Below are 19626 nucleotides of genomic sequence, written 5' to 3' on the forward strand. Positions count from 1 at the left end.
GAACAACACCATGCCGCACTGAACAACACCATGCTGCACTGAACAACACCATGCCGCACTGAACAACATTATGCCGCACTGAACAACACCATGCCGCACTGAACAACACCATGCCGCACTGAACAACACCATGCCGCATTGAACAACACCATGCCGCACTGAACAACACCATCCTGCACTGAACAACACCATCCCGCACTGAACAACACCATGCCGCACTGAACAACATTATGGCGCACTGAACAACATTATGCCGCACTGAACAACACCATGCCGCACTGAACAACACCATTCCGCACTGAACAACACCATGCCGCACTGAACAACATTATGCCGCACTGAACAACATTATGCCGCACTGAACAACACCATGCCGCACTGAACAACACCATGCCGCACTGAACAACACCATGCCGCACTGAACAACACGACGTCGCACTGAACAACACGACGCCGCACAGAACAACACGACGCCGCACAGAATAACACAATGCCGCACAGAACAACACAATACCGCACAAACAGTTTTAGATAATATTACGTCGCAGTCATGTGACGCGGACATGACGTCAATAGGCGGAACTCACGGCAAAATTATAATCCGTGGGCGTGGCTTGCAACAGGAAGTAGGAAAGCGGCAATTCTGGCAAACAAGACACAGCGGTTAGTAACACGATGACTAACAAGGCAAATATTTTTGTTTTCAGCTTGCAACTTGACCGTCTAGAGCGTACAAGGTAATTACAACTGTTTTTTTTTAGCCCTGAAAAGCGAGGGAGTGTGGCGTTTGGGAGGAATGTCGAACTCGGCGTCTGCTTCCAGCCACAGACGCCAAATTTCGACGATTATTTCGACTGGTCAACGGTTGTAAATTATTGCGTTGACTAAAAACTTTATTTAACTCTACTCTTAACTTTGCCGTTTCAGATATGCGGGTATTACACCGCGGAAATGACGTCAATAGGCTGAACTCTCGCCAAAATTCAAATCTGTGGGCGCAATGGCCTTGAGCGAGACACCGGATACAAACACGACGATTATCAACAGAAATATCTTTATTTTCTGCTTGCAAGTGGACCGTCTAGAGCGTACACGGTAAGTACAACTCATTGTGTTTAAAAAGATTTACGTTTGTGTAGTTTGCGTTGCGTTGTATCTGTGAATGTTGGTTGAGGCTAAATGTTAATGTTTAATTTCATTCCTTTAGGTTCCACGGTGTTTGTTGGCTGTATGTTTTCCACTGCAAGAAAAGGCTCGTATCATTGACCAGCAGGAGCTACAATGGTGAGTACCCCTTTCGTCTTCCATTTATGTTAAACACTTCCTATTTCATGTCTAACAGTACTCGATTTAACAAATAACCATAAATAAATACAGTGTGGGCAGTCACGTTAACATATGTGATTATCCTGCCTAATATGTTTATCACAAATATGTCACTAATCACTAATATGTCTATTTGTTTATCACAACACCTTTGGACCTTCAGCAATCGATTATTTCCCTTCATCTACATAGAGACAGAACGATGGTGTCTTAAACATCTCATTCATTTCACCAAATAACTTCACGCAGGTGGATAACGGCCGTCTCGGTCACGCTATGTTGCGTGATGCAGTTTTGAAGAACCAAATGCATTTATTCAATGAATAAGTCAAGCTAGTTCTATGTTTATGATGTTGTAAATTACGGTACCGATTGAAGTTGAGTTCGAAGCCAGTGGAAAACAGCGCTGCGTTTGTGCTCTCCAGGTACAAATGTTGTGATCTCTGACTGACGACCGGGCGAGACTCGAGTAAGAGATGTCCAAACGAGCTCCGGCAGGGCGGGCCAAGGCGGAGCGAACGGACGCCCTTCAGGCCGCCAATGACGAGCTGAGAACCAAACTGATGGACGTCCAGTTAGAACTTCAGCAGGAGAAGAACAAGGTGAAAACCTCAACAGACAAACACTGCCTGCCTCCCTGCCTGCCTCCCTGCCTGCCTCCCTGCCTGCCTCCCTCCCTCCCAGTTTTCCCGATGTAGATTAGACATGCGTGTGCCATGACTGTGTCAGCCTACATCAACAAATGCACCGAGGACGTCAGCACCACTAAGAATGTCATCACCCGGGGCAACCAACGACCCTGGATGACTGAGGAGGTACGTCAAACGCTACGAGCGCGGAACTCTGCCTTCAAGTCTGGCGACAAGGAGACACTGAGGACAGCGAGAGCCAACTTGAACCGTGCCATCAGGATAGCGAAGCGAGACCGCAGTCGAAAATTTCAGGATCGTTTCCACGACGTCAAAAACATCAGGAGTATGTGGCAAGGCATACGGGCGATTACAGACTACAACTCACCCTCCCCCCCCCCCGGTGGGTGTAGTTGATGCTGACTTTCTAAATGGTCTAAATAACTTCTTTGGGAGGTTCGAGGCACTAAACGGCACTCCAGCAGTTAAAACTGTCCCCCATCAGGAAGAGGAGGTACTCTGCCTTGACTCCGCCGATGTGTTGAAGACCCTGAGGAGAGTCAACCCCTGTAAGGCCCCTGGCCCCGACAACATTCCTGGGCGTGTGTTCAGGGAATGTGCAAGTCATCTGGCTGGGGTCATCACAGACATTTTTAACACCTCGCTGGGCCAAGCCACAGTGCCGGCGTGCTTTAAGACTGCCTCCATCATTCCGGTGCCGAAGAAACCTCAAATCACCTCATTTAATGATTACCGGCCTGTTGCACTGACTCCGGTTATGATGAAGTGCTTCGAAAGGCTGCTTAAAGGTCACATCGTTTCCAGACTCCCCCTATTATTTGACCCGTTCCAGTTTGCCGACCGGCAAAACCGCTCCACTCAGGACGCCATCTCCTCCGTTCTTCACCTGAGCCTGGCTCACCTGGAGGAGAAGAACACCCATGTGCGGAGGCTGTTCCTGGACTTCAGCTCAGCGTTTAACACCATCATCCCACAGCATCTGGTAGGAAAATTGGAACACCTGGGCTTCAACACCCCCCTTCGCAACTGGCTGCTAGACTTCCTCACCAACAGACCTCAGTCAGTCCGGGTCGGACAGAACACCTCTGATGTCATCACCCTCAGCACAGGCTCCCTTCAGGGCTGCGTCATGAGCCCCCTGCTGTGCACCCTGATGACACACGACTGCGTCCTCAGGTTCACCACCAATCACATCGTGAAGTCAGCAGACGACACAACGGTGGTGGGGCTCATCAGAGACAACAACGACCTGGACTACAGAGAGGAGGTGGAGCAGCTGGTGGGCTGGTGCAGAGAAAACAGCCTGATCCTGAATGAGGAGAAGATGAAGGAGATCATCGTCGACTTCAGGAAAAAACAGCCTCACCACGCTCCACTGATCATCAACAGCTCAGCTGTGGAGGTGGTCAGCACCACCAAATTCCTGGGGGTCCACATCACAGAAGACCTCACCTGGACTATGAACACTACGGCACTGGTCAAGAGGGCACAGAAGCGCTTGTACTTCCTGCGGAGGATGAGGAGAGCCCACCTGCCCCCACCCATCATGAGGACGTTCTACAGGAGCACCATAGAGAGCATTCTGACAAGCTGTCTCTCTGTGTGGTGTGGAGGCTGCACCGCCTCCGATTGGAAGAACGTGAGGAGAGTGGTGAGGACAGCAGAGAGGATCATAGGGGCTCCTCTTCCCTCCATTCAGGACATTTCATCTCAGCGCTGCATGTCCCGTGCCCGTAACATCATCAATGACCCATCACACCCCCACCATGGACTGTTCTCCCTGCTGCCCTCTGGGAAGAGGTTTGCAGCATCCGCTGCAGGTCCACCAGGTTCTGCAACAGCTTTTTCCCTGCTGTCATCAGACTGTTGAACACTAGAACTGTTGAGCTCTAAACTGAACTCTGCATCACACATTCACAGAACTGTACTTTATGACACTACGGACCTCTATCTTGCACTATCTCGCACTACCAACTTTACTGAACTTGTATAAACCCTTTAAATAGAAGTTTAATACATGGTTTAGCATTCCTCTGCACACTCTTGAATACTGTTTTGCCTACTTGCACTATTGCATAATTATCACTGCTGCACTTTATACTTATTTTTAATATATATATATATATATATATATATATATATATATAGTATATGTATATATATATATTTTCATAGGATATGTTACTTCTATTCAACTGCAATATCACTACTTTGTTGTAAGACGTATGCAACGGAATTTCGTTTTGTATGCACCATGTGCAGACAAGATGACAATAAAGTTTGTCTAAGTCTAAGTCTAAGTCATGTCAGGTCAGCTGTCTGGAGAGAGAGAGAAGTCAGGACCTGCGGGCGGAGCACCACCGTGCCACCGCCGCCATGACGGAACTCAAAAGCAAACTCCATGAGGAGAAGCAGAAAGAGTTAGCCATTACCAGGGAGACATTACTGCGGCAGCATGAAATGGAGCTGATGAGAGTGATCAAAATCAAAGATGGAGAGATCCAGCGACTGAATGCCTTGGTCCTCAGCCTGAGGGACGGCTCCATGGACAAGGTGATCCGCTCTATCCGTGTCTGACTATCCGCACGCCACGTCGGGCTTCGATGCGGCCGCTACCGTATTGTGTAGCTTGTCCCCAGTAAGCGTCGCGGCGCTCCGTTGCGGTCTCAACGGCCCGGTGTGGCGCAATGTCTGCTCAGGTGAGGAGGGGGGGCGCTTTGCTGGCGGAGGTGGAGGAGACGCGGCGGTGTCGGGAGACCGAGCGGTGTCGCCTCCACCAGGAGCGCGGAAGAAGCCCTGGCAGCGGCCCAGCAGGCCTGGCAGTCCCGAGCGGCCGAGCTCCGATCGGCTCATCACCAGCATCGGGAGGAGCTGAGCCGAACCAAGAGAGACTGCGAGAGGGAGATCCGCCGACTGGTAGGACTGATCAGATGCGCGGTGCGTGGCTATGTTCCCAATTTCGTTGTATACCTGCAGTGCAATGACACCTAAGGCATTCTATTCTATTCTATTTCACAAGAAGAAAATGTCCGGTTGCTCGCTTCGCTTTTGTCACAGCAAAGGTGTTCTAGTCGATTCAAGAAAAAAATTGGCCGGTTGCTCTCTTTGTTTTTGTCACAATTCTGGCAAATGAGTTTGCCCGCCTGCCTGAGCGCTCCCCGTTTGTACATCCAGACGGATGAGATCAAGCTGAAAGACAGAGCGGTTAGTGTTTTGGATGAAGCCCTGGGGCCGGCCACGTCCACCGCCTTCAGCTGCAGACTCAGGCTGCCGAGCAGCAGATCGCTGCCCTGAGGGATTCCCAAAGGGCGGGCCTAAACTACCCTGGAAGTGGGGTCAACGCCGCTACTAGCAATCCTCTTCATTGCGTAAGCCACTTCATCACACACTTGCAGTACGCATGACTTAGTTCGTTGCTGGAGGAAGGTAGCACAAAAACAGTTTTGAACTTTGAACGAGTGCTTGTGTGTGTGTGTTGCGGGGCGTTTTCAGTCTCAGGAGGATCGGGACACGCGACGGTTTCATCTGAAAATCGCTGAGCTCAGCGCAGTCATCAGGAAACTGGAGGATCGAAACGCCCTGCTTTCTGAAGAGCGCAATGAACTGGTAATTTATTGACGGCACGCTTGAAGGTTTGCGCTACGTTTGATGCGCGCCATCCAGCGAGGCACCCATTGCGCTTGCTTATTAGTTGAGCGGCGCGGCGAGTCGGTTGCCTGGTAGATGTCTTTTATTGGGAGCCAAAGCCACGATTCCGTTCAAACCGATGCAAAAGGAATGGATGCGTTCTGGCCCGCGTGTTGTGCGTCTTTCACATCCCGCACTTCATGCTTGCAGCTAAAGCGACTGAGAGAAACAGAAAGCCAGTTTCTGCCACTCCTGTACAAAAACAAACGCCTGAGCAGGAAGAATGAAGAACTCTCGCTGGTGCTGTGTCGCCTTGAAAACAAAGTGCGCTTTGTCACCCAGGAGAACGAGGAGATGGCAAGCTTGGTAAGTCGACGCGGACAACGGCGGCGTGCCAACAGAGTCCACTGCATTTGTGTTCCACAGAGAAGGCCTAGTTCGCTCAATGACCTGGACCGCGGTTGCGGCCAGCAGGACGGTGAAATGGAGTTCCTTCAAGTTGTGGAGCAGCGGCACATCATCGACGACTTGTCCAAGGTCTTCAGGCAGGCGACTCGGTGCACGTACGGCAGCGCCGCGCTCGCTCGCTGTCGCCAGGAAACCTTTTCCGTCCAAAGCTTGGCCGGCGGCCGCCATCCAAAAAATTGGCCCCTTAAATTCCGACCTTTCAAGCAGGAGCATTGTGCGCACGCGTTTGAACACGCTTTAGACTTGTTTTGCCGTTTTCAGCAGCTCAAAGCTCCCGTTTTGTCAGCGCCTTTGCCACTCGCTGTGCGCTGAAAACGACGGACTTGCCCGGCTGCTCAGCCCGTCAACCATGAGCCGCGAGCGCGACGTCATTGTCCGTAGGCAGCTAGTGGCAAAATGCACCCTGTTAGAGTTGCGCTCGCTCCAACTTATTTTGCAAGAACCACACGGGAGACAAGTAAGTTCTTTTGGACACCTGCAGGTGGAGAGTCCATCCGTTGTACGAATGAAGTCTGACTCTCGGCTCCTGCACGAGCATTTTAATTAAGAGAAACAGGGTGGGTGTAAGAGTGGATTGAATAGAGGAAGCCCTTGACCTCTAGTCAAAACATAGCAAGGGGTGTTTTACAACTTTGTGTAGGAAGGGATAAGCGATAGGGATAAATAAGGGATAAATAATATTATTTATTACAGGTCGCAGTCAAAGTCAAAGCAACACAATGATACGATAAAGATAATCTGGAAAACCCTGACACACCCTGTAGTTGTCACTTTTGGAAAAGACGAGCGTCCCTCCAATCATCGCCGGTGACGTGTTTTTCAGGCTCTGGAGACAGGAGCTCATGTCAGAAATGTCATTGTGAGTCGCGTTTGTTTCTGCGCCGGAGCCGTTCGTTCCCTTTGCATCCAAAGAATCTCAAAGGCGGATTATTTGTGTCGACAGGAGGGAGATTTGCTGCTACGATACCGACGTCGAGAATCTCTGAGGAGGAACAAAGCGTGAGGTCCTGCAAGGTGAGTCTGTTTGTTTGCGGCTGCTTGGTGTTGCGCAAGATGAAATGGCCTTTTTCTCGCTATCGTTCCTCTCGTCGATTCATCGTGAGGTGTCGCTTCAGTTTGTTCAGAGAGATGTTTGCTTCCGCGCCCGCAGGTCATCGAAACATTTTACGGCTACGACGAAGACGTGTTGGTGGACTCGGACGGATCGTCCTTGTCTTTTCACACCGACAGAACCCCCGACACGGAACCCGAAGAGGTAGCCCGCCATTTCTGCCAGCGTATTGGCACCAAACATTCCTCTTCAGCCTGGAATCGGACTCGTCTTTGCGTCGCGGGTGCTTTGTCGCCGGTCTGACTGATTCTGGTACTAGTGCTGTGTTGCATTGGTGTGTGCATGAAGAGGCGGAGCTTCGCTACCGCCAGCTGACGCAAGAATATCAAGCGCTGCAACGAGCCTACGCTCTGCTAGCCCAGACCAGCGAAGGGGACTACGACGCCGAGAAGGAGATCAAGGTGGCGCCCCTTCCCGCAACCCCCGGCCGGGTCGCAGCCTCCCCGTTCTCACCCAGCCTCGGGTGTTCTCTGGTCTGAAAGGAGGAGGAGGAGCCTCCCTCCTCCTCCTTTCAGACCAGAGAAAAGCTGATGGTAGAAATGGGTCACAATCAAAGCAGAGTAGCAGATCTGGAGTCAGCGCTGAAGCAACAAGGACAGGTAAGCTCATCAATGAGCACACCTTTTTCTCAGACAAAATAGCTACATTCTTCAGTCACTCATCCGTCTGGCATTACTGGACCAACCCCCCCCCCCCCCCCCCCCCCGAACGTGGCTGGGAAAATGCGGAGAAAAGCAAATGTCATTTTCCAGTCAACCAAAGAATTTGTGGATGAAAATGACACAACATTCCAAAGCTGTCCACGCGTTTGTCTCTTCTAGAATGTCAAGTGGGTGGAGGAGAAGCAGCTGCTGCGTCAGAGCAATCAGCAGTTGGCCGAAAAGGTGACGGAAAGAAAGGCGCTGGGCGGAGTCGCTTGGCGTCACACCTGTCGGGAAGCCCCGCAGATGAGGTCTGACTGTCTTTTCAGGTCAGGCGGATGGAGGCGGAAGAAGCGCGTCTGAAAGAGCACATCCAGGATATCCGAGACCAAAACGAACTGCTTGAGTTCCGCATCCTGGAGCTGGAGGTGGGAAGACTCGCACAAGCGTGTTGAGGCCAGAGATGTGACGGACGGACGGACGGACGGACGGATGCATGCCTCTGCCTTTCAGGAGAGGGAGTGGCGCTCCCCCGTCTTGAAGTTTCTGCAAGTCCGTTTCCCAGACGGCCTCAGCCCTTTGCAGATCTACTGCGAGGCCGAGGGCGTGAGCGTAGGTAAGGCGTCCCTCGCAACCCTAACCTTAACCCGAGGTCCCAGAACACCTTACATTGCTCCTTGCGCCTTTCCCCCGGACATCGTCATCAGTGATCTGATGAAGAAGCTGGACATCCTGGGCTATAACGCCGTAAGTGTATGTCGAACTCCTTATGTTCGCACTCCACGAGACTCGGCGGCTCAAATGTGACTTTTGGAAGGCTTTGCGCTGAAAGAAGCTTGTTGACGCTGTGCCTTTGGGCTCTTGCAGAATCTCACCAACGAGGAGCAGGTGGTCGTGATTCACGCCAGGACCCTTCTCACCCTAGCCGAGAAGGTAACGCGCACGTCCACGCACGCTCTCGCATTCTGCTTATGTGACAGCAGCCTTTCCTCAGTGGTTAGAATACATCAAAGTGACCAAGTCAGCACTTCAACAGAAGATGTTGGACATTGAAAGTGAGAAGGTAGACAGACACGCGACATCACCCAAGGGGAACTCCGGCAATGTGCCCCAACAATTCTGACCTTGAGCTGTGCTAGGATATGTTCTGCAAGCAGAAGGGCTACCTGGATGAAGAGTTGGACTTCAGGAAGTGTTCCATGGACCAGGCTCATAAGGTAAGCCGCCCTCAAATCTCCCGCCGGACCACTGATGGACGAGGATTGCGGCCCAGAGGATCCTGGAGCTGGAGGCCATGTTGTACGAGGCGCTACCGCAGCGGGACTGCCCCGCCACGGACGGCGAAAAAGCCAGCCACGCTGGCGTGAATGACGTGCTGACGGCGGATCAGAGAGAAGAGCTTAGGAGCGCCGTGGACCAATGGAAGCGAGCCCTGATGTGCGAGTTGAGGGAGCGCGACGCTTGCATCCTCCAAGAGAGAATGGATCTGCTGCACAGCGCGCAACAGGTAAGGGCCCAAAGCCAGCCCGGCACTTACTTGCACGCTTACTGGCTTTTGAATGCCACTTTCCATTTGTCCGTCCTAGAGGAACAAAGAGCTGAAAGAATTCATCGAAGCTCAGAAGAGACAAATCAAACAATTGGAGGAGAAGTTTCTGTTTCTCTTTCTATTCTTCTCCTTGGCCTTCATTCTGTGGCCCTAACACCAGCTGGTGAGTGAGCTCCAGCGGCACCGCACTCGACACCTCCGATACACTGCCAGCCGGTCTCAGACGTTGGCAGACGCTCCGATGCCAACGTATACCCCCCGCCACGGTGACAGAGGCACCGCGTCACACCGGCGCTCATCCAATCAGAAGGCAGGAAAAGCAAATTCACATGCAGGGCACTTTTGAACCAGAAGAGAGCGCCACAAAAAACGGTTGTTGCCCCAAACGCGCACTAAAAAGGGTCAGAATAACAAGAGTCCCACTGGCCAGCCGGGGCCACCCGTCCAGCTGTTTCTTCAGGGGGGAAAAAAATTGGAGTCACCGGTGAGTACATTTTGCATTTAGCTCTGCTTTTCTGCTTCTGTCTTCAAGTGTGTGGCATCCTGCGATCAAAGATTCAGCCAACCCCAAAGCGGTTGACCTCAACGTCCCACCACCATGCCTACCAGAGCAGGTGACGTGATGCTTTGGACATCCTTCCGTCTCAGATGCCCAAAAGTACTCTTTGCCACATCTGCGGCAATACGGCGTCTTTTCAAAGGTGCAAATAAATCCAGCGTGGGCGGAACACGCACGTCTTCGGTTTTTCCCGCTTTGTTTGTGTGACAGCTGTTGTGAAAATTTTATACAAATAAAGTTGTATAGTACAGGTTTGGCCAAGCCGCAACTCCCGAACCGCATGCGGCTCTTTTATGTTCATATCAACATTTGTGTGTGTGTGTGTGGGGGGGGGGGGTTGTGCGTGTTGGCTTCACTTGAGTTCAATTTGGTATTTTGGTCAAAAGCGCATGTGGTGAAATTCCACAAAGTAGGATGGGCAAACACATTTCTTTAAACTATGAGTGTCAATTGGGCTCTCGAAATGGCAGGGAAAAGATGCACAGCAAAACGAAAATACGTAGATGAACACAGGACGTTTTAATCAGAGTGGGAAAGTTTCTATTTTTTGTTGAACGTGATGGCAAACCATTCTGCCTGATATGTCAGACCTCAGCGCATTTCAAAGATTCAAATCTTCAGCGCCATGCACTTCAGCTCACTCCATGCTAACATTGATCAGGCGTCGAACCCGCATCATCATGCTTAAGAGGTGGCCATGCTAACCAGTGCGCCATTATGTCAACGCATAATAACTAAGTCTACTGGTCAAAACAGCGGTTACTATATGACGTCGCTACGTCGTGGTCACGTGACGCAGACAAGACGTCAATGGACGTGGGCAGAGTTAACTTGTTTAAAAGGGAGTAGGCAGAAGAAATATTTAATTTATTTAAATCTATTTTGAGTGCACACCATTATGCCAATGCATAACAACTGTAAATCTACTAAATAAAACAGCGGTTGCTATATGACATCTGCCACGTCGTGGTCACGTGACATACGTGACGTCGATGGGCGTAACTTTCGCCGGAATTCAAATCCGCGGGGAGAGTTAACTTGTTTAAAAGAGAGTGGGCAGAAGAATTATTTAATTTATTTAAATCTATTTGGTGTGTGCGCCATTATGTCAATGCATAACAACTGTAAGTCTACTAAACAAAACAGCGGTTGCTATATGACGTCTGCCACGTCGTGGTCACGTGACGCGGACGTGACGTCGACGCCTACTTTACATCCCACCGATCACAGGACCCCTCGGCTGCATAACCGTGCCCCCTTCCCAACCAATCGGATTTGCTATACGCGAAAACGACGCCAATGGAAAGAGCTTCCGCCCAAATTTAAATCCGTGGGCGTGGCTCGCAGCAGGAAGTAGGAAAATGGCGGCGATGTTGACAAAGACACAGCGGATGGTAACATATGACTAACAAGAGAAATATTTTTATTTTCTGCTTGCAACTGGACCGTCCAGAGCGTACACGGTAAGTACAACTCATCGTTTTTAAAAAGAAGTACTTTTGTTGCCCTGAAAAGCGAGTGAGCGTGGCGTTTGTGGGGGACGTCGAATTTCGACGATTCTTTCTGGTCAACGGTTGTAAATGATTGTGTTGATTAAAAAAGAAAACTTGATGTAACTCTACTTTTAACTGCCGTTTCAGATAGATTTGGAATTGCATCACATCCAATTTTGCCTAGAGCGTACACGGTAAGTAACACTCGTTGTGTTTAAGGAGATTTACGTTTGTAATAGCAGAAGTGTAGCCGCGTTGCGTTGTACGTGTGAATGTTGGTCCGGGCGAAATGTTAATGTTTAATTTCATTCCTTTAGGTTCCACGGTGTTTGTTGGCTGCAAGTTTTCCACTGCAAGAAGAGGCTCATATCATTGACCAGGAGCGAGCTACAATGGTGAGTAGCCATAACATTTATGTTAAACACTTCCTATTTCATGTCTAACAGTACTTGATTTAACAAATAACCATAAATAAATACAGTGTGGGCACTGAAGTTAACATATGTGATTATACTGCCTAATCTGTCACCGAGTAGATTGTTGCAAAGTAATATAAGATCCAAAGTTGTAATTCAGAATAGTTTTCAAAAGAAGGCCATTAGAATTATATACAAGTCTGATTACCCTGAACAAGCTATTAATTAAATCACAAATTCTTCAATTCAAAGATTTGGTAGATTATCAGACAAATAATGTCTAACAGTAATTGATTTAACACATCACGATAAGTAGATTGAGTGTGGGCACTCTCAAATTAACATATGTGATTATACTGCCTAATCTGTTACAGAGTATGTTGTTGCCAAGTAATGTAGAATAGATCCAAAGTAGTAATCCAGAATAGTTTTGAAGAGGCCATTAGAATGATAAACAAATCTGATTACCTTGAACATAATAACAAGCTAAGTGTTTAATATGTCCTATGAAGTCAAAATTGGGCACCATCATGTGGTGAAATTTGGAATTGCATCACATCCAATTTTGCCTGTGAACAAACAGATTACATAAATCTTAGTTTTGAATAAGCCACTCCTTCTCAAACAAGTAAACTCTGCCCATTTTGCGCAGTAGATGTTCTGTTAATATCTAGTATTTATACAAAGTCATAATTTAAATTGCTTTCAACCTTCATTCATCGGTTCAACCAACATTACTCGCTCTTATTACCAACTTGTATTGATTTAACTAAGCGTTTAATACTTCCTATCAGGTCTCAAATCGAGATTTGGCAAAATACAATTTCAGCAAATCCAATTTTGCCAGGGAACAAAAATAGATTAAATAAACTAAATAAGTCCTCTTCCCATTAAATAAATCAGAAAAGTCTGTCTTGTAACCAGTCCTCTTCAAACAAGTAAAGTCTGCCCATTTTGTGCCGTAGATTTTGTGTCTATGCCTAGTATTTAAACAAAATCATAATTTAAACGACTTCTTTCCTTCATTCACTTTGGAAATTTGGAATTGCAGCAAATCGAATTTTGGCAGGGAACAAAAATAGATCAATTAAACTAAATAAGTCTTCTTCCCATTAAATAAATTAAAAAAGTCTGTCTTGTAACCAGTCCTTTTCAAACAAGTAAAGTCTGCCCATTTTGTGCCGTCGATTTTGTGTTAATGCCTAGTATTTATACAAAATCATAATTTAAAGGACTTCATTCCTTCATTCACTTTGGAAATTTGGAATTGCAGCACATCAAATTTTGCCTGGGAAGAAAAGTAGATTAAATAAATTTAATAAGTCTTACTACTTCCCATTAAATAAATTAAATACGTCTTACTTGTTCCCACTCCTTTTCAAAACAGTAGTTTAAAACGAGGGCCCTTCACTCAATCTTTAACCTCAACCCCGCACGTTGTGTTGTATCTGTGAATGTTGGTTGTGGCCAAATGATAGTTTTCTTTCATTCGTTTAGGTTCCAAGAAAACTTGATGTAACTCTACTTTTAACTGCCGTTTCAGATAAGCGGGTATTACGTCGCAGTCATGTGCCGCGGATATGACGTAATTGCCCGAACCTCCGATTCAAATCTGTTGGCGCGATGGCCGTGAGCCACTGAGCAGTGACGATTATCAACAGAAATATCTTTATTTTCTGCTTGCAACTGGACCGTCTAGAGCGTACACGGTAAGTAACACTCATTGTGTTTAAGGAGATTTACGTTTGTAATAGCAGAAGTGTAGCCGCGTTGCGTTGTACGTGTGAAAATTGGTCGAGGCGAAATGTTAATGTTTAATTTCATTCCTTTAGGTTCCACGGTGTTTGTTGGCTGCAAGTTTTCCACTGCAAGAAGAGGCTCGTATCATTGACCAGGAGCGAGCTACAATGGTGAGTAGCCATAACATTTATGTTAAACACTTCCTATTTCATGTCTAACAGTACTTGATTTAACAAATAACCATAAATAAATACAGTGTGGGCACTGAAGTTAACATATGTGATTATACTGCCTAATCTGTCACGGAGTAGATTGTTGCAAAGTAATATAAGATCCAAAGTTATAATTCAGAATAGTTTTCAAAAGAAGGCCATTAGAATTATATACAAGTCTGATTACCCTGAACAAGCTATTAATTAAATCACAAATTCTTCAATTCAAAGATTTGGTAGATTATCAGACAAATAATGTCTAACAGTAATTGATTTAACACATCACGATAAGTAGATTGAGTGTGGGCACTCTCAAGTTAACAGATATGATTATACTGCCTAATCTGTTACAGAGTATGTTGTTGCCAAGTAATGTAGAATAGATCCAAAGTAGTAATCCAGAATAGTTTTGAAGAGGCCATTAGAATAATAAACAAATCTGATTACCTTGAACATAATAACAAGCTAAGTGTTTAATATGTCCTATGAAGTCAAAATTGGGCACCATCATGTGGTGAAATTTGGAATTGCATCACATCCAATTTTGCCTGGGAACAAACAGATTAAATAAATCTTAGTTTTGAATAAGCCACTCCTTCTCAAACAAGTAAACTCTGCCCATTTCGCGCAGTAGATGTTCTGTTAATATCTAGTATTTATACAAAGTCATAATTTAAATTGCTTTCAACCTTCATTCATCGGTTCAACCAACATTACTCGCTCTTATTACCAACTTGTATTGATTTAACTAAGCGTTTAATACTTCCTATCAGGTCTCAAGGCAAGATTTGGCAAAATACAATTTCAGCAAATCCAATTTTGCCAGGGAACAAAAATAGATTAAATAAACTAAATAAGTCTTCTTCCCATTAAATAAATCAGAAAAGTCTGTCTTGTAACCAGTCCTCTTCAAACAAGTAAAGTCTGCCCATTTTGTGCCGTAGATTTTGTGTCTATGCCTAGTATTGAAACAAAATCATAATTTAAACGACTTCTTTCCTTCATTCACTTTGGAAATTTGGAATTGCAGCAAATCGAATTTTGCCAGGGAACAAAAATAGATCAATTAAACTAAATAAGTCTTCTTCCCATTAAATAAATTAAAAAAGTCTGTCTTGTAACCAGTCCTTTTCAAACAAGTAAAGTCTGCCCATTTTGTGCCGTCGATTTTGTGTTAATGCCTAGTATTTATACAAAATCATAATTTAAAGGACTTCATTCCTTCATTCACTTTGGAAATTTGGAATTGCAGCACATCAAATTTTGCCTGGGAAGAAAAGTAGATTAAATAAATTTAATAAGTCTTACTACTTCCCATTAAATAAATTAAATACGTCTTACTTGTTCCCACTCCTTTTCAAAAAAGTAGTTTAAAACGAGGTCCCTTCACTCAACCTTTAACCCTATTTATTCACCTTCTAGGCTAAGTGTTAAAGGCTAAGTGTTAAAGGCTAAGTGTTAAAGGCTAAGTGTTAAAGGCTAAGTGTTAAAGGCTAAGTGCCAGAGGCTAGGCGCCAGAGGCGAGTTTTTGTGGGCTGAAGTTTTAGTGGGGTTAGTGTGAATACAATCCAAAAGAATACAACAGAATACAATACAATAGAATATAATACATAGATTAAATTATATAGCTCTTACTACTTCCCATTAAATAAATTAAATACGTCTTACTTGTTCCCAATCCTTTTCAAAAAAGTAGTTTAAAACGAGGGCCCTTCACTCAACCTTTAACCTCAACCCCGCACGTCACATTGTGTTGTATCTGTGAATGTTGGTTGTGGCCAAATGATAGTTTTCTTTCATTCGTTTAGGTTCCACGGTGTTTGTTGGCTATGTTTTCCACTGTCAGAAGGATGAAAATACAAAGTACAACGCTTGGACGTGGGCGAAGGCGTCACCGGTGAGTCCTTCCTTCCTATTTATTTACCTTCTAGATGCTAGAGGCTAAGTGTTAGAGGCTAAGTGTTAGAGGCTAAGTGTTAAACACAATACGAACAACACAACGATACTGCACTGAACAACACGATACCGCACTGAGAAACACGATACCGCACTGAACAACACGATACCGCACTGAACAACACCATGCCGCACTGAACACCATGCCACACTGAACAACACCATCCCGCACTGAACAACACCATGCCGCACTAAACAACACCATGCCGCACTGAACAACACCATGCCTCACTGAACGACACCATGCCGCACTGAAAGACACCATGCCGCACTGAACGACACCATGCCGCACTGAAAGACACCATCCCGCACTGAACACCATGCCGCATTGAACAACACCATCCTGCACTGAACAACACCATCCCGCACTGAACAACACCATGCCGCACTGAACAACATTATGCCGCACTGAACATTATGCCGCACTGAACAACACCATGCCGCACTGAACAACACCATGCCGCACTGAACAACATTATGCCGCACTGAACAACACCATGCCGCACTGAACAACACCATGCCGCACTGAACAACACCATGCCGCACTGAACAACATTATGCCGCACTGAACAACACCATGCCGCACTGAACAACACCATCCTGCACTGAACAACACCATTCCGCATTGAACACCATGCCGCACTGAACAACACCATCCCGCACTGAACAACACCATCCCGCACTGAACAACATTACGCTGCACTGAACAACACCATGCCGCACTGAACAACACCATGCCGCACTGAACAACACCATGCCGCATTGAACAACACCATGCCGCATTGAACAACACCATGCCGCACTGAACAACACCATCCTGCACTGAACAACACCATGCCGCATTGAACAACACCATGCCGCACTGAACAACACCATCCTGCACTGAACAACACCATCCTGCACTGAACAACACCATCCCGCATTGAACAACACCATCCTGCACTGAACAACACCATGCCGCACTGAACAACACCATGCCGCACTGAACAACACCATTCCGCACTGAACAACACCATGCCGCACTGAACAACACCATCCTGCACTGAACAACACCATCCCGCACTGAACAACACCATGCCGCATTGAACAACACCATCCTGCACTGAACAACACCATGCCGCACTGAACAACACCATGCCGCACTGAACAACACCATGCCGCACTGAACAACACCATGCCGCACTGAACAACATTATGCCGCACTGAACAACACCATGCCGCACTGAACAACACCATCCCGCACTGAACAACACCATGCCGCATTGAACAACACCATGCCGCACTGAACAACACCATCCTGCACTGAACAACACCATCCCGCACTAAACAACACCATGCCGCACTGAACAACATTATGGCGCACTGGACAACATTATGCCGCACTGAACAACACCATGCCGCACTGAACAACACCATGCCGCACTGAACAACACCATGCCGCACTGAACAACACCATGCCGCACTGAACAACATTATGCCGCACTGAACAACACCATGCCGCACTGAACAACACCATGCCGCACTGAACAACACGATCCCGCATTGAACAACACCATCCTGCACTGAACAACACCATGCCGCACTAAACAACACCATGCCGCACTGAACAACACCATTCCGCACTGAACAACACCATGCCGCACTGAACAACACCATCCTGCACTGAACAACACCATGCCGCATTGAACAACACCATGCCGCACTGAACAACACCATCCTGCACTGAACAACACCATGCCGCACTGAACAACACCATGCCGCACTGAACAACACCATGCCGCACTGAACAACATTATGCCGCACTGAACAACATTATGCCGCACTGAACAACATTATGTCGCACTGAACAACACCATGCCGCACTGAACAACACCATGCTGCACTGAACAACATTATGCCGCACTGAACAACACGATCCCGCATTGAACAACACCATCCCGCAGTGAACAACACCATGCCGCATTGAACAACACCATGCCGCACTGAACAACACCATGCTGCACTGAACAACATTATGCTGCACTGAACAACACGATCCTGCATTGAACAACACCATGCCGCACTGAACAACACCATCCTGCACTGAACAACACCTTTCCACACTGAACAACACCATGCCGCACTGAACAACATTATGCCGCACTGAACAACACCATGCCGCACTGAACAACACCATGCCGCACTGAACAACACCATGCCGCACTGAACAACACCATGCCGCAATGAACAACACCATCCCGCACTGAACAACACCATGCCGCATTGAACAACACCATGCCGCACTGAACAACACCATCCCGCACTGAACAACACCACCCCGCACTGAACAACACGATCCCGCATTGAACAACACCATCCCGGACTGAACAACACCATGCCGCACTGAACAACACCATTCCGCACTGAACAACACCATGCCGCACTGAACAACACCATGCCGCACTGAACAACACCATGCTGCACTGAACAACACCATGCCGCACTGAACAACATTATGCCGCACTGAACAACACCATGCCGCACTGAACAACACCATGCCGCACTGAACAACACCATGCCGCATTGAACAACACCATGCCGCACTGAACAACACCATCCTGCACTGAACAACACCATCCCGCACTGAACAACACCATGCCGCACTGAACAACATTATGGCGCACTGAACAACATTATGCCGCACTGAACAACACCATGCCGCACTGAACAACACCATTCCGCACTGAACAACACCATGCCGCACTGAACAACATTATGCCGCACTGAACAACATTATGCCGCACTGAACAACACCATGCCGCACTGAACAACACCATGCCGCACTGAACAACACCATGCCGCACTGAACAACACGACGTCGCACTGAACAACACGACGCCGCACAGAACAACACGACGCCGCACAGAATAACACAATGCCGCACAGAACAACACAATACCGCACAAACAGTTTTAGATAATATTACGTCGCAGTCATGTGACGCGGACATGACGTCAATAGGCGGAACTCACGGCAAAATTATAATCCGTGGGCGTGGCTTGCAACAGGAAGTAGGAAAGCGGCAATTCTGGCAAACAAGACACAGCGGTTAGTAACACGATGACTAACAAGGCAAATATTTTTGTTTTCAGCTTGCAACTTGACCGTCTAGAGCGTACAAGGTAATTACAACTGTTTTTTTTTAGCCCTGAAAAGCGAGGGAGTGTGGCGTTTGGGAGGAATGTCGAACTCGGCGTCTGCTTCCAGCCACAGACGCCAAATTTCGACGATTATTTCGACTGGTCAACGGTTGTAAATTATTGCGTTGACTAAAAACTTTATTTAACTCTACTCTTAACTTTGCCGTTTCAGATATGCGGGTATTACACCGCGGAAATGACGTCAATAGGCTGAACTCTCGCCAAAATTCAAATCTGTGGGCGCAATGGCCTTGAGCGAGACACCGGATACAAACACGACGATTATCAACAGAAATATCTTTATTTTCTGCTTGCAAGTGGACCGTCTAGAGCGTACACGGTAAGTACAACTCATTGTGTTTAAAAAGATTTACGTTTGTGTAGTTTGCGTTGCGTTGTATCTGTGAATGTTGGTTGAGGCTAAATGTTAATGTTTAATTTCATTCCTTTAGGTTCCACGGTGTTTGTTGGCTGTATGTTTTCCACTGCAAGAAAAGGCTCGTATCATTGACCAGCAGGAGCTACAATGGTGAGTACCCCTTTCGTCTTCCATTTATGTTAAACACTTCCTATTTCATGTCTAACAGTACTCGATTTAACAAATAACCATAAATAAATACAGTGTGGGCAGTCACGTTAACATATGTGATTATCCTGCCTAATATGTTTATCACAAATATGTCACTAATCACTAATATG

The sequence above is a fragment of the Syngnathus floridae genome, unplaced genomic scaffold (genome assembly GCF_059516105.1).
Source record: "Syngnathus floridae isolate MCC-2025c unplaced genomic scaffold, RoL_Sflo_1.0 HiC_scaffold_26, whole genome shotgun sequence".
Lineage (NCBI taxonomy): Eukaryota > Metazoa > Chordata > Actinopteri > Syngnathiformes > Syngnathidae > Syngnathus > Syngnathus floridae.